At 36.6% G+C, this 13,496-nt stretch overlaps 1 protein-coding gene across 12 annotated transcripts in view; it reads right to left on the minus strand.

Annotated features, from left to right (window-relative positions):
* The window catches only part of LOC105493874 (leucine rich repeat and Ig domain containing 2), a 1,258,361-nt gene that overhangs the window by 791,706 nt on the left and 453,159 nt on the right, over positions 1-13,496 (minus strand). For 2 of the 12 annotated variants that reach the window (XM_024796578.2, XM_011761824.3), the window contains exon 1: positions 11,299-11,647. The exons of the other annotated variants lie outside the window; for them this stretch is intronic. The gene's annotated coding sequence lies outside the window, so the exon portion shown is untranslated. Of the gene's footprint in view, positions 1-11,298; positions 11,648-13,496 lie in introns of those variants that run through there. 12 annotated transcript variants of the gene reach the window in all.

Consider the following 13,496-nt stretch of genomic DNA (forward strand, 5'->3'; position numbering starts at 1 on the left):
ACACACATACAATGTTAATAAAATGCCCACAATTGAAGCTAAGTATATACATTTCCTTCAGCATATTTCCCAAGTATTCTAATATACTATCTGTAAGAAAGTGGAAAAACTATTTACTATGTACTGTGTACTATTTTATTAAACATTACTATATACAAGATTCTTCTTCCATTTAATTCTCACCTTCTTCCAGGAGGATATTATTCACATTTTACAAATAAAGAAGTTGATGTTGGCCGGGCGCGGTGGCTCAAGCCTGTAATCCCAGCACTTAGGGAGGCCGAGATGGGCGGATCACGAGGTCAGGAGATCGAGACCATCCTGGCTAACACAGTGAAACCCCGTCTCTACTAAAAAATACAAAAAAAACTAGCCGGGCGAGGTGGCGGGCGTCTGTAGTCCCAGCTACTTGGGAGGCTGAGGCAGGAGAATGGCGTGAACCCGGCAGGCGGAGCTTGCAGTGAGCTGAGATCTAGCCACTGCACACTCCAGCCTGGGCGACAGAGCGAGACTCCGTCTCCAAAAAAAAAAAAAAAAAAAAAAAAAAAAAAAAGAGGTTGATGTTCATCTGGATAAATATCTTGCCAAAAGTCACTCATCTGGTGTTACAGATTGAGATTGTAACAAATATGTGTCTGATGCTAAAATTCTAGCTTTTCTGAGAACAGAAATCATTCCACAGTTGATATAGAACAGTGTTTCCCAAACTTCCATGAATGGGAGAAATCCCAGAAGATACTTGTTAGAAATATAATTTCTGAAGGCTCATTCAAATCCGAATCTACAGGAAAGGGCCCTAGAGAAGCTCAATGTTTAATAAACATACCAGGTGATTATCATTGCAAAGTTTGGAAAACATCATTGCAGAACACAGAGATTAGCATTCTGAAACATTTATCTGTTTATTTCCTTTTTTTGTTTGTTTGTTTTTTTTGAGATGGAGTCTCGCTCTGTCACCCAGGCTGGAGTGCAGTGGCATGATCTCGGCTCACTGCAAGCTCCCCCTCCTGGGTTCACACCATTCTCCTGCCTCAGCCTCCCTAGTAGCTGGGAGGACAGGCACCCACCACCACACGCGGCTAATTTTTTTGTATTTTTAGTAGAGACAGGGTTTCACCATGTTAGCCAGGATGGTCTCAATCTCCTGAACTCGTGATCCACCCATCTCAGCCTCCCAAAGTTCTGGGATTACAGGCGTGAGCCACCACACCCAGCCTCATCTGCTTATTTCTAATAAACAGTTGTTTCAGTACAAACAGACTTGCTTTGATAGAAACAGATTCTATAATATTACATTACATTAATGGTTAATGGCACATATGAAATTAAATCTGAGTTTTTAAGAAAAATGGCGATATGCCATCGGAAATACCCATAGACTCTCAATAAGAAAATAAATACTGTAAAATATTTAAAGCAAATAATACAGCTAAGTCACACCGACTTTTATACTTTTTATTAGAATAAATCACAAAATGTTAAATGCCATATTGGTGTTTAAATATGCTGATTTCTTAAAGTACAAATAAAACAAATTATTAATTAGGACACAGAATGGAATTATGCAAGCAACAAAGCCTGTGGAACCAGCAGAAACAAATTGAACCCAAGCTTTTCCATTTACTAGCTCTGTGGCCTTGAGCAAATTACTTAACCGCTCTGGGTCTTAGTGGCTCCATCTAAATAATATATGGAATAACATTTTCCTTGCAGTATTAATGTAAGAGAAACAAAATGTGACAGTTTATAAATGACCTCTAATATCGAAGTTGTAAAAATGACTGGCTTTTACAATTATGTCTGTATAAGTTGGCTGCTCCTTCTCTGCCAAGGTTACATCCATAAATGCTTTCAATTATCTGCCAAGAGTAAGAGAGGGACATTTTATAGGAAGGAAGAAATGATGCTATTTTATTGGATATGTCATCACGGCTACCAGGTGAGTTGTTAAACTGCAGTCTCTCCTGTTGTATTATCAGATACTTAGTAGGAGTTTAAGATCTACAGATCCTTTTCAACAGAAGAAAATGGAGAAGGACATCATCCTAATGTTCTTAAATATTTGCTATGTCTCTGCAATAAAGGTCTATTGCTCACAGCTATGTCTAATCGTTTGCACTGGTGGAGATAAGAGCAACCTCAGAGACTTTGTCAATCATCTTCTAAATCAGTTATTTAAATATGGCTTTGAAATGTCTTGATTATCAGGAGTATAAAAGGCAAATTTAATTCTAATATATTTGTAATAAGAATGGGAGCAAGAACCATAATCACAATAATTATGATATTGTGTATAAAAAGTACAAGTTTTTAAGACTAACTCATTTGGAGATGTGAGATGATCCTGAAATCACTTGATCCATTCTACAATTAGAATATAAAAAAATACTTGTCAAAACATCTTGGAAATTGCCCAAGCCCTTGAGAGCTCACTCTTTGTATCAGCATGCCCTGGATGTGAGATGTGAGGTCAAAGGAGATTATTTTGGAGTTTTAAGATTTAATGACTGCCCCACTGGATTTCAGACTAGCATGGGGCCTGTAGTCCCTTTATGTTGGCCAATTTCTCCCACTTGGAACTAGAACATTAACCCAATGCCTGTACCCGCAATGTGTCTTGTAAGTAATTAACTTGCTTTTGATTTTACAGGCTGATAGTCAAAAGGGACTTGCCTTGTCTCAGCTGAGATTTTGGACTTAGACTTTTAGGTTAATGCTAGAATAAGTTAAGACTTTGGGGAACTGTTGGAAAGGCATGATTGGTTTTGAAATGTAAAAAGGACATGATATTTGGGAGAGAAATGAGGCAGAATGATATCGTTTGGCTCAGTGTCCCCACCAAAATCTCATCTCAAATTCTAATCACTATGATCCCCACCTGTCAAGGAGGGACCACATGAAAGGTGACTGGATCATAGGGTTGGTCTCCCCCATGCTGTTCTAGTGATAGTGAGTGAGTTCTCATGGTTCCAATGGTTGTATTAAGTGTTATTTGACAGTTCCCCCTTCACGTGCTCTTTATTGCCTGCCACCAAGTAAGACATGCCTACTTCCCCTTCTGCCATAACTGTACATTTCCTGAGGCTTCCCTAGCCATGTGGAACTGTGAGTCAATTAAACCCCTTTTTTATTTCTTCAAATAAATGACCTAGTCTTAGGTAAATAACCTAAGTGCCTTAAACTTTAATTTTCTTATCTCAAAAAGAGAAGTGACATATCTCATAAATGAGATAAGGTGTGTGCAAACAATAAAGTAATTTACCAGTTTTAGTTATAACAGTGATTAATAGGATACAAATCCAATGATGATGATAATATTTTTAAGGTGACTTTTCACTTTAACCAGTTTATTTAAAATCCCTATAAATCCTATAAATGATAAATGTATCACTGTCAAAGTATTGGGTATCTCCAGCTATCAAAGACAGATACACTTAAATCATGGTTCCTTCTTTTCCCAAACCGAAATTAAACTTGGCATAGTACTTATGACTCAGATGTCAATTTTTATAATACAGCCTTGATCCTTCTCAGAGTTCCTATTTCTTTAATTCCATTTTTAGAACCTCCCATTGATTCTTCTCACAGCTCCATCTTTTTGAACTCCTACAATTCCCCAGATATAGAATGAGACTTTTATATCACAAGGCATACTGGTTTTGGAGCCAGGATGGTGTAATGTTGAGCACACTGAATTTGTATTCATATTGTGGTTATGCTACTTACCCAGGTTTGGTAACTTGACCCCCCTAAGACATCTATTTCCTTATCTGGAAAATGCAAAGTGGTAAAAACACTAAATATAGGCTATAAAGATAGATATATAGTTTGTATTCTTTAAATGTTTGTCAGTTTTACTAATTTTAATTTTTCTCCATGACCAACTGATCTCCAATTAGGCCATTTTGGTGCTGCTATCCAGATAGACAATTCTGGTACATTTTGGTTTGCTGAACAAGGAGCCAGTTAGGACCTCCAACTTCCCCTGGAGTCCAGGAGTGGGAGGTGTGAGGGAGAGGGTCAGCAACTGAACTCAGCTTCCAACACAGTTCAAGAGGCTACAACCTCCCAAGAGCTCTAAACTCTCCAGGTATATGGGCTTTCCCAGGTGACTCCTATATGATTTGGCATTCAAGCCAAACTTTATGGCATCCAGTGTACTTTTTGCCCTGGGCTAATAATCATTAATGCTCATAGGCTTGCCCTATAAAACAGAATGACCACAACAGGTGGGGAGCTTCCTGTAGAATATAAGCCAATCGTGGCTCCTACAACTTCACCTGGGTCTCCGTGGTTCTCCATGGAAGGATAAGAGTGCTTAGAAGCAAGTATCTCCTGAGCTGAAGCGGAAGGAGAGGACTGTTGTATAGTCCAAATTACCGTGCTGAATATATACTGATTCCTTTTATTATGACTGCTTACCTTTTCATTACTTGTCCCACAGACACTTTCTCATGTAGTTCAGTAATTCCTGTACTTTACAGACAGGAGAGTTTCAGAAACTTGAAGAACAAATTCCAAAAGACCTATGAGTAGGTGATGGATACTTTTTCTTTTCTTAAGCCACATTTCATTGCCACAGTCAAAGCAGAATTGTCATGTGGTGATTTTAAATTCATTTTGTTATTAGCAACTTCAAGTATAACAACTTTGAAACTGAAATAAGTGTTAATTTCTATTAATACAAATGAGTTGTGAAAAAAAGTTCCTCTTACTGGCAGCTGGTTTGTAAATTTCCCTTATAAAGCCCATTACTAAACCAATACAGTGTGTTTTTTTTGGAATTCACCCATTCCCATATTGCTTCACAGTTGTCATCATCCCTCTGAGCAATACTACGGGAAAAGTTTCAAGTGATACATATTCTTCTGCTAATATCCTGGCAGCCTGCAATTCTTCTCTGCTGTTCACTCATCATCTGGATGGTTTCAAGAAATTATTTAGGTAGAGTACATCTTAAAATGGCAAACAAATATTGGCTAAGGCTTCTGTTATCCTTGCCATCCCAGAAATTATAATCACCAAGAATAGAAGGCATCATTAGCTTTTAGTTGTTACTTATGTAATGATGATAACTTACTGGATCCATTTACTAACAGCAAGATTCCAGTAAAATCTTAAATGTTTATGGAGATTACCAATCCTGTGAAATTAGACTGCCCTCAAATCTAAAACAGTATTTTATTTTCTTTACCTCATGTTTGTTGTCTTTATAGAGCATGTGTAGTTTCCTTTAGTCAACCTTGCATTTATTTAAAGATACTATGGCTTTAACAATATTTAGGGTGCTGTTTTAGAAGGAATATTATTTCCTTAGATCCTGTCAGTGACCAAGTAATTGTTTTCATGGCTCTCCAGTCAAGTGTGAAGTGCTCTGATAGCAAATCAACAAAATGTCAAATACTAGAGGAGAGACTCTATGAGTGTTACTGTGATGGATTGTTTATTTGAATCTTTCTGCTTCCAGATGCTCCTTGGACGCCGTATAAAAGAAGATGGACACTGTAGACATTTTGAATACAATAAAAACTGAACTATGTCACTGTATAGAAGAGAAGATTAGAAGATGAAGGACAAAGACGGTTTCTGGGTAGATCGCTGAAGGAAACATTGTCAAGAAAATATCCATGGGTTTGCAGGACAGCCAGGCAAATTAAGTTGATAGTCCATAGCCAAGAGGTTTCAGTAGTACTGAGTTAAGAGTCATGGTTGCTTTCTGATGGACCTGTTTGGTGGGTCTCAGAGTGGAGAGCAACATAGCTTCTTAAGATCAGAATTATTCAGAGATACAGAAGAAAAGTAAGAAGAGGGTAAAACATGGGTCAGATCCCACTTTAAGAATGTCTATTCAGTCCAATAAACACCATGATCTACCAGATATTAGACAGCATCAAAAATTAAATGTCTAAAAATAAATTTAACCAAGGAAGTGAAACACCTAAACACTGAACATTATAAACTTTCATAAAAGAAATGAAAAAAGGCACAAATAAATGAAAAGATATCCTATGTTTATGGATCGGTAAAATTAATATTGTTAAAATGTTCACACTACCTAAAGTGATCTACAAATTCAATGCAATCCTTATCAAATTTTAACAGAATTTTCACAGAAATTATAAAAACAATCTTAAAATTCATATAGAATCACAAAAGGCCCAAAACAAACAAAACAATCTTGAGAAAGAAAACCAAAAGAAAAATTGGAGGCATCCCACTTCATGATATCATATTACATTACAAAACTATTAAAATGTAAATAGCATTCTACTAGTAATAAGCAGACATCTAGTCCAATAGGGCAGACTAGAGAGCCAAGAATGAAACCCAAGAATACAGTCAACAAGGGCACAGAGAATACTGGTATGTTTTGGACATGGTTTGTCCACACCAAAATTCATGTTGTTATTTGATCCCCAATGTGTGGTGTGGAAGGTGGGGCCCAGTGAAAGATGTTTGGGTTAGGGGCAGAGCCCTCATGAATAGATGAATGCCCTCCCAAAGCAGTGAGTGAGCTCTTGCTCTGGAGAGACAGAATTAGTTCTTGCAGGAATGGATTAGTTCCTGCAAGAGTGGGCTGTTACAAAGCTAGGATGTCCCTTAAGTTATGCTTCTTTGCATGTGTCTACTTCCTCTTTGACCTTCTGCCATGGTGAGTTGGCGGAAAATTTCTCACCAGAAGCTACACAGATGTCAACACCATGTTTCTTGAAATTCCCAGCCTAAAGAATCATGAGCTGAATAAACCTTCCTTCTTTATAAATTACCCAGTCTCAGATATTATCTTATAACAGCACGAAACAAGACTGAGACAAATATACGATGGGAAAAGGATAGTCTCTTCAATAAATCGTGTTGGGAAAATTAGATTTCCACGTGCAAAAAATAAATAAATAAAATTGTCACATACTGCACACAAAATAAACTCAGAATGTGTTAAAAGACCTAAACACAAGACCTAAAACTGTAAAAAGCCTTAAAAAATAGAGAAAAGCTCCTTGACATGGACCTTGGCAATGGTTTTTCAAATATCACATAAAAAGCTCAGGTAACAAACGCAAAAATATACAAGTGGTATGGCATCAAACTGAAAAGCTTTTGCACAACAAAGAAAGTAATCAAGAAAATCACAAGGCTATCTACTATTTGGGAGAAAATATTTGCATACCATATATCTGATAATTGGTTAATATCCAATATTTATAAGAAACTCACATAACTAAATAGCAATAAAACAACCCAATTTTAAAAAGGGCAAAGGATCTGAATAGACATTGTTCCAAAGAAGACATAAAAATAGCTAACAAATATGATGAGATGCTTAATATCACTAATCATCAGGGAAATGAAAATCAAAGCCACAATGTGATAGCAAAGCCACCTTATACCTGATAGAATGGCTATTATCAAAAAGATAAGATGTGAAGAAAAAAAAAACCTTGCACACTGTTGGGGGAAAGGTAAATTAGTATAGCTATTATGAAAAAAATACAAAGATTCCTCAAAAATTAAAAATAGAACTACTATATGAACCACAATCTCTCTTCTGAATATGTACCCCAAAGGTGTGAAATCAGCATCTCATAGATATCTCTGTTCTCCCTGTTTATGTCAGCATTATTCGCAACACCTAAGATACAAAATTACCTACATGTTTGTCCATGAATGAATGGATACGCTGTGATATACATACAGACTGGGATATTGTTAGCCTTAGAAAAAAGAGATCCTAAGGGGGGGGGGGGGAGAGAGAGAGAGAGAGAGAGAGAGAGAGAGAGATCCTGCCATTTGTGACAATATAGATGAACATGGAGGACATGATGTTAAGTGAAGTAAGTCAGACACAGAATTGTGGTATACATATTGAAAATGTATAGAAATATATACAGAATGTGTTACAGAAAAGTACTGCATGATCTCACTTTGATATAGGATTTAAGAAAAGCTGAATACATAAAAACAGATAGTAGAATCGTGGTTACCAAGTGTGGGGAAGGTGGGGGGGGTGGGTAATGGAGAGATGTAGGTCAAAGGGTACAAAGTTTCAGTTATGTAGGATGAATAAGTCTTGAGAGCTAATGTACAGCATGATGACTAAAATTAATAATATTGCATTATATAATGAAAACTTGCTAAGATAATGCATTTAAGTGTTCTTCCCTTATCAAAGGTATGAGGAGATGAATATATTAATTTGCTTGACTGTAGTAATTATTTTGCTATGTATAAGAATATCAAAACATCCTGTAATACACATTAAAAATATACAATTAAAAACCAAAAGAGAAACAAAAACCCTGCCCTAACATGTACAGTAATTACTTCCTTGAATTATTTTCTGCTTTTTGTTATCCAAATATGCATCCTTAGACATAATAGTTTAGTCTTGCCCATTAAAAAAGTTTATGCCTGGGCCAGGTGCAGTGGCTCACGCCTGTAATCCCAGCACTTTGGGAGGCCAAGGTGGGCGGATCACGAGGTCAGGAGATCCAGACCATTCTGGCTAACACGGTGAAACCCCGTCTCTACAAAAATACAACAACAACAACAAAAATTAACCGGGAGTGGTGGCGGCGCCTGTAGTCTCAGCTACTCCGGGGCTGAGGTAGGAGAATGGTTTGAACCCGGGAAGCGGAGCTTGCAGTGAGCAGAGATCGCGCCACTGCACTCCAGCCTGGTGTAGAGCGAGATTACGTCATTAAAAAAAGAAAGAAAAAAAAGAAAGAAAAAGAGAAAATTTATGTCTTTTAGGTTTCTTTTCATCTATCATTTTCTCTTCCATTTCTTTTTTCTTACACATTTGTGTTAAAGAGCAAAGGCCATTTAATTTGCAGATTTTTCACAGTCTGTATGGTGTCATGTTTTTCCATTAGGAGGCACAAAGTATTTAGTTTCCTCTGCTTTGGTGGCGTTATCAGCCATTGATGCTCATTGCAGATCTATTTAACAATTGGAGATGCAAAATAGTGATATTTTAATTGTACCATTTTATTTTAGTTTGCTAGTTGCAATAATTATAAAGAGATCTTTATTATAAAGAGTGACTATCCCTTATTTGGCTACCCGGAGTTACAGGAATATGGGAAAGCAAAAATAAATGCTTGATGCTTTCTTGTTATTTGTTAGTTTACAATAATGAATTGGTTCCCTGTCATCCTACAAAGGTAACCAACTGACTTTTTAACATCATTCTGAACTCATGAATTTAAACATTTTACAGGTTCCAATACATTCGAACTGGTATCTTAATTAAAGATCAAGTTGTTCTATTTTTGAGCAGTAGGAACTTCTTCAAGTTGGTTCCTGACTCCTTTTGACATTATCTTTGTAGTCTTTGATATATTTTTTTGCTATCTGATGTAGCAGACTATTCCAGGGTTATCTTGTTCACTTCCTGACCCAGACTCAAGATGAACTATTCCCCCCAAAAGCTCTGATTTTTCTAAGTGGGAAATTGGATTTCAAGTCTACAAGCTGAGCACTGGAGATGTTCACTTCTAGGGTTTGTTAATATTTCCAGACCTATTTAGTAGACAGACTGGGACACACACACACACACACACACACACACACATACGGTCTCTCATTCTGTCTCTCCATATACGTGTATACACAAATATATGTTTAAATTTTAAACATGTCATCTCATGAGTTTATACTGAATATAGTACTTCATGGCTTTTACTGAACTTCTTGATTACATCTCTATCTATTGCTACATTGAGAATCTTGATTCCCATAAGCACACAGTATGACAGAATTGGGACATCCCATAATTTCTCACTTGCTTTATCCAATGCTATACATATAATAAATACATAATGGCAGCAGAATAATAATACTATTACATGTAACCCATTTTTCCTACATTAAAAATGCTCTCAAAGACACAGGGATAGAATTAGAGTATTGTATAATTTTTCACGTGTTTTCTCCATGTTATACAAACAGTAGTAAAAGTATAATGTTACTAATACTATCACCATCAATTAAAATTCTAAATAGATTAAATATTTTTATATATGCTACCTCCACTCTCCCTCCCATTTTTTATTTAAAGGTATTCTATATCTACATTGTCAAAATATATAGCCATAAGTATATATTCACTCCGTTTAGCCCTTATTTAATCTTAATTCTATAGGCAAGTATATATTAGTGTTTAACATCACTCTGTATCAGTATTTCTGTAGGTATACTGTATATATAAATGTGTTCTCTAGATTTTAAAAGAGTACTCAATAGGATAATATCTCCTAGTTCCTGCATGTTAACAAATATTTTTAATGTCCTTTATATTGTTACTCATTGTTTCTTTAAGTACAAGACATTGCTGTTAAAAAAGAAAGTATGATGAACACTTAATTTCCCCTGTAAGTAACATGCCATATTTTTTTTACCTGAATGTATTCCAATTTTTCATTTGCAAGTTTATAGGTTTACTCAAAAATTTTGATGTTGCCTATCCTGTACTATAATTCTCAGGTTCACAGTATACTTTTTAAATATGTGTTCTTGATTTTTTTTTAGGAACTTTTTTTTTTTACTTATAATTGTTATTTGTTCTGCTCTTCTGTTTTAGTGTACTTATTCAGACATTCCTATCATGCATAGAATAGATCATCTTTTCTGACCTGCAATCTTTCCTGGCATGCTTTCGTTTTCTAAAACGATGTTATTATTATCCTTATTCTAATTTTTAAATAATAAGTGTGTACAGGCTTTGCTCTTATTACCTTTGTGCTCATTTTTATCTTTTCTGTAAACTTTTAGAAGGAGGCTTGGCCTAGCTCTCGCTCCTAACTTCACAGGGCTCTCTCTTCTATTGTTTTAAGGTAGCTTCAAACATATGGTGACATACTTTCTGAAATTTCCTGGCTCTGTGTTTCTTCTCCACTTTTATTTAGACAGTTTTTCCCCTTTGACTTCACTTTTTTCGGTCCAGTTCTATATTGATTCACTTCCATCAGTTTTTCTTCAGCGTGGCGTGCTGTTGGACAAGGGAGCGCCTGCCATTCAATTTTGAGAATTCACTAAGTCTGAAACATTCCAGTCCTTTTAGATCTTTACTGGGTGCCACTGCCACTTGTAGCAGTTTGTGATTAGAGTAAGTAAAACCCATCTTTTTTTTTAGCAGCTATTGTCAAGTTGGCTAACTGTGTCTTCCAGGGAATATCTTTGACTCTATGGGGATCCTCCTATTACAGGTCTTCAGTCTCCCCAGTGGTTTTCACTGCTTCCTGTTGCACAGATGCTGATACCATATAGGTCTTGTGGCTACTGGTATTTTATTCTCACCTGCTTGTACTCTGCTGTAAATGCTGTCCGTGGATCTGTTTTCACTATCTGGTTGCTATGTCATTTTACATAAGGGTTTGGAAAGATCCAATGGTATGCTTCCACTGTCGTTCTGTCTTCCCAACATTCTACACGGTAGTACCTGGCACATTATTGGCTTACATTACGTTCTGGGTTAAATCTAATGGAATAACCAAGTGAATGATCAAATAAGAAAATTCTCTATAAACTATAAATCACCATCAAGATATACTGGCATGGCCGGGCGCGGTGGCTCAAGCCTGTAATCCCAGCACTTTGGGAGGCCGAGACGGGCGGATCACGAGGTTGGGAGATTGAGACCATCCTGGCTAACATGGTGAAACCCCGTCTCTACTAAAAAAATACAAAAAACTAGCCGGGCGAGGTGGCGGGCGCCTGTAGTCCCAGCTACTGGGGAGGCTGAGGCAGGAGAATGGCGTAAACCCGGGAGGCGGAGCTTGCAGTGAGCTGAGATCCGGCCACTGCACTCCAGCCTGGGCAGCAGAGCGAGACTCCATCTCCAAAAAAAAAAAAAAAAAAAAAGATATACTGGCATAAGTTATAACATGCAAATACACACAGGTTAATATATAGTATGGCATAAGAGAAAATAAGGCATATGGATGAGGGATGAAAGTGCTGTTATTTCTTAGTATGAATTTAACAAGGAAATACTGGTAGATGTTCCAGAAAGTCATTGTTGGTCAGACCAAAAGAAGAACAGAATTTTGTCATTAGCGTCACCTTCCTTTACTATGGGTCTACATATTCAAAATCATCCTGGCTTAATGGCAAAACTAAGAGACCTTGACTTGGGCATAGACAAGGATCACTTTAAGTGTTCTCATCAGCCAAGTGCTCAAGACCATTTGCTATCAACTTATCCCCAAGTCTTACAAATTAACTACCTACCGGTCTCTTCTTAAAGGGAAACATTGTGTGAGATTTACTCCCTTTTGATCTGCACTTTAAAGGTTTCCCTTCAACTCCTGTAATCAGCTTATGTAGGACAGTAGAAAGATCCCACATCTGAGCACCAGTTTTGTTAAAAGATCAACTCCATAAATTACAATCAATGGGAATAAACCTAAAATGAACAACCTTTTTTTTCTTTTTGGTGGAAATAACCTCAATTGAAAGAAATGCTGCTAAAAGATTTTTTCAACATTGCTCTGTTGTCCTCTAGAATTTACTTCTTCAATAAGAAATCTGATGTTGATCTGTGTGTGTCTTTCTGTGACTGAGATTCTCCCCATCTCTCCTTTCTCTTCTTTCATTTCCTAATTGTTGTGTGTGTGTGCGTGTGTGTGTGTGTGTGTGTGTGTGTGTGTGTGTGAGAGAGAGAGAGAGAGAGAGAGAGAGAGAGAGAGAGAGAGATTGAGAGTAGTATATGGTTCGGAATGAACTGGACATTAGTTAGAGTCCCAGTAAAACCATTTGTGAATTGTGGGACCAAGAAGAATTTAGTTAATCTCTCTAATGCTTAGTTTTCTCATCAATTAAAGGGGACTAATAACATCTAATATTTAGAACGCTGTGAAGTTCAATCATGCATTTAAAGTGATTAGAAGCACATAACACAGAGCAAGCATTCAGGAAAGATTAGCTATTAGGAAAGATGCTTTATTACTATCATTACTATTAGATTTGATCTTTAGAATTCAGAAATCTCCCTAGAATATGTCTCAGTATAGATCTTTTTTTGTAAACATGAATAGCTGGGCAAAATCTCTCATTTTTTTAACATATCACAGCATTTATCACATTTTATTGAGATTATCTTTTTATTTATTTTTTATTTATCTACATTCACGAAATAACTGAACGCTATAGGAAGACAGGAAGTATATCTACCCTGCTCACTACTTCATCTGAAATACCTAGCACAGGGCCCTGAAGACACATTCAACAATATATATTCATTGAATGAATGAGTAAATGAATTATTTTTCCCCAAATATCTAGATACGAAGAATGACATGCCTTAGATAACAAATATGGAATCCCTGTAGCTCATCTGTAAGTTAATAAATTGGCAGTTGGTTTATACACCTGTGTCTTGCAAGACTGATTATTACAAGTAAGTGACCTTTGAGTAATTGATAAAATCCAGTTTCTCACCCTAGAAAATCCAGTCAGATCATGGTCTCAGGTAATGTACCAAAAATATATGCCTC

The sequence above is a fragment of the Macaca nemestrina genome, chromosome 14 (assembly GCF_043159975.1).
Source record: "Macaca nemestrina isolate mMacNem1 chromosome 14, mMacNem.hap1, whole genome shotgun sequence".
Taxonomy (NCBI): Eukaryota; Metazoa; Chordata; class Mammalia; order Primates; family Cercopithecidae; genus Macaca; species Macaca nemestrina.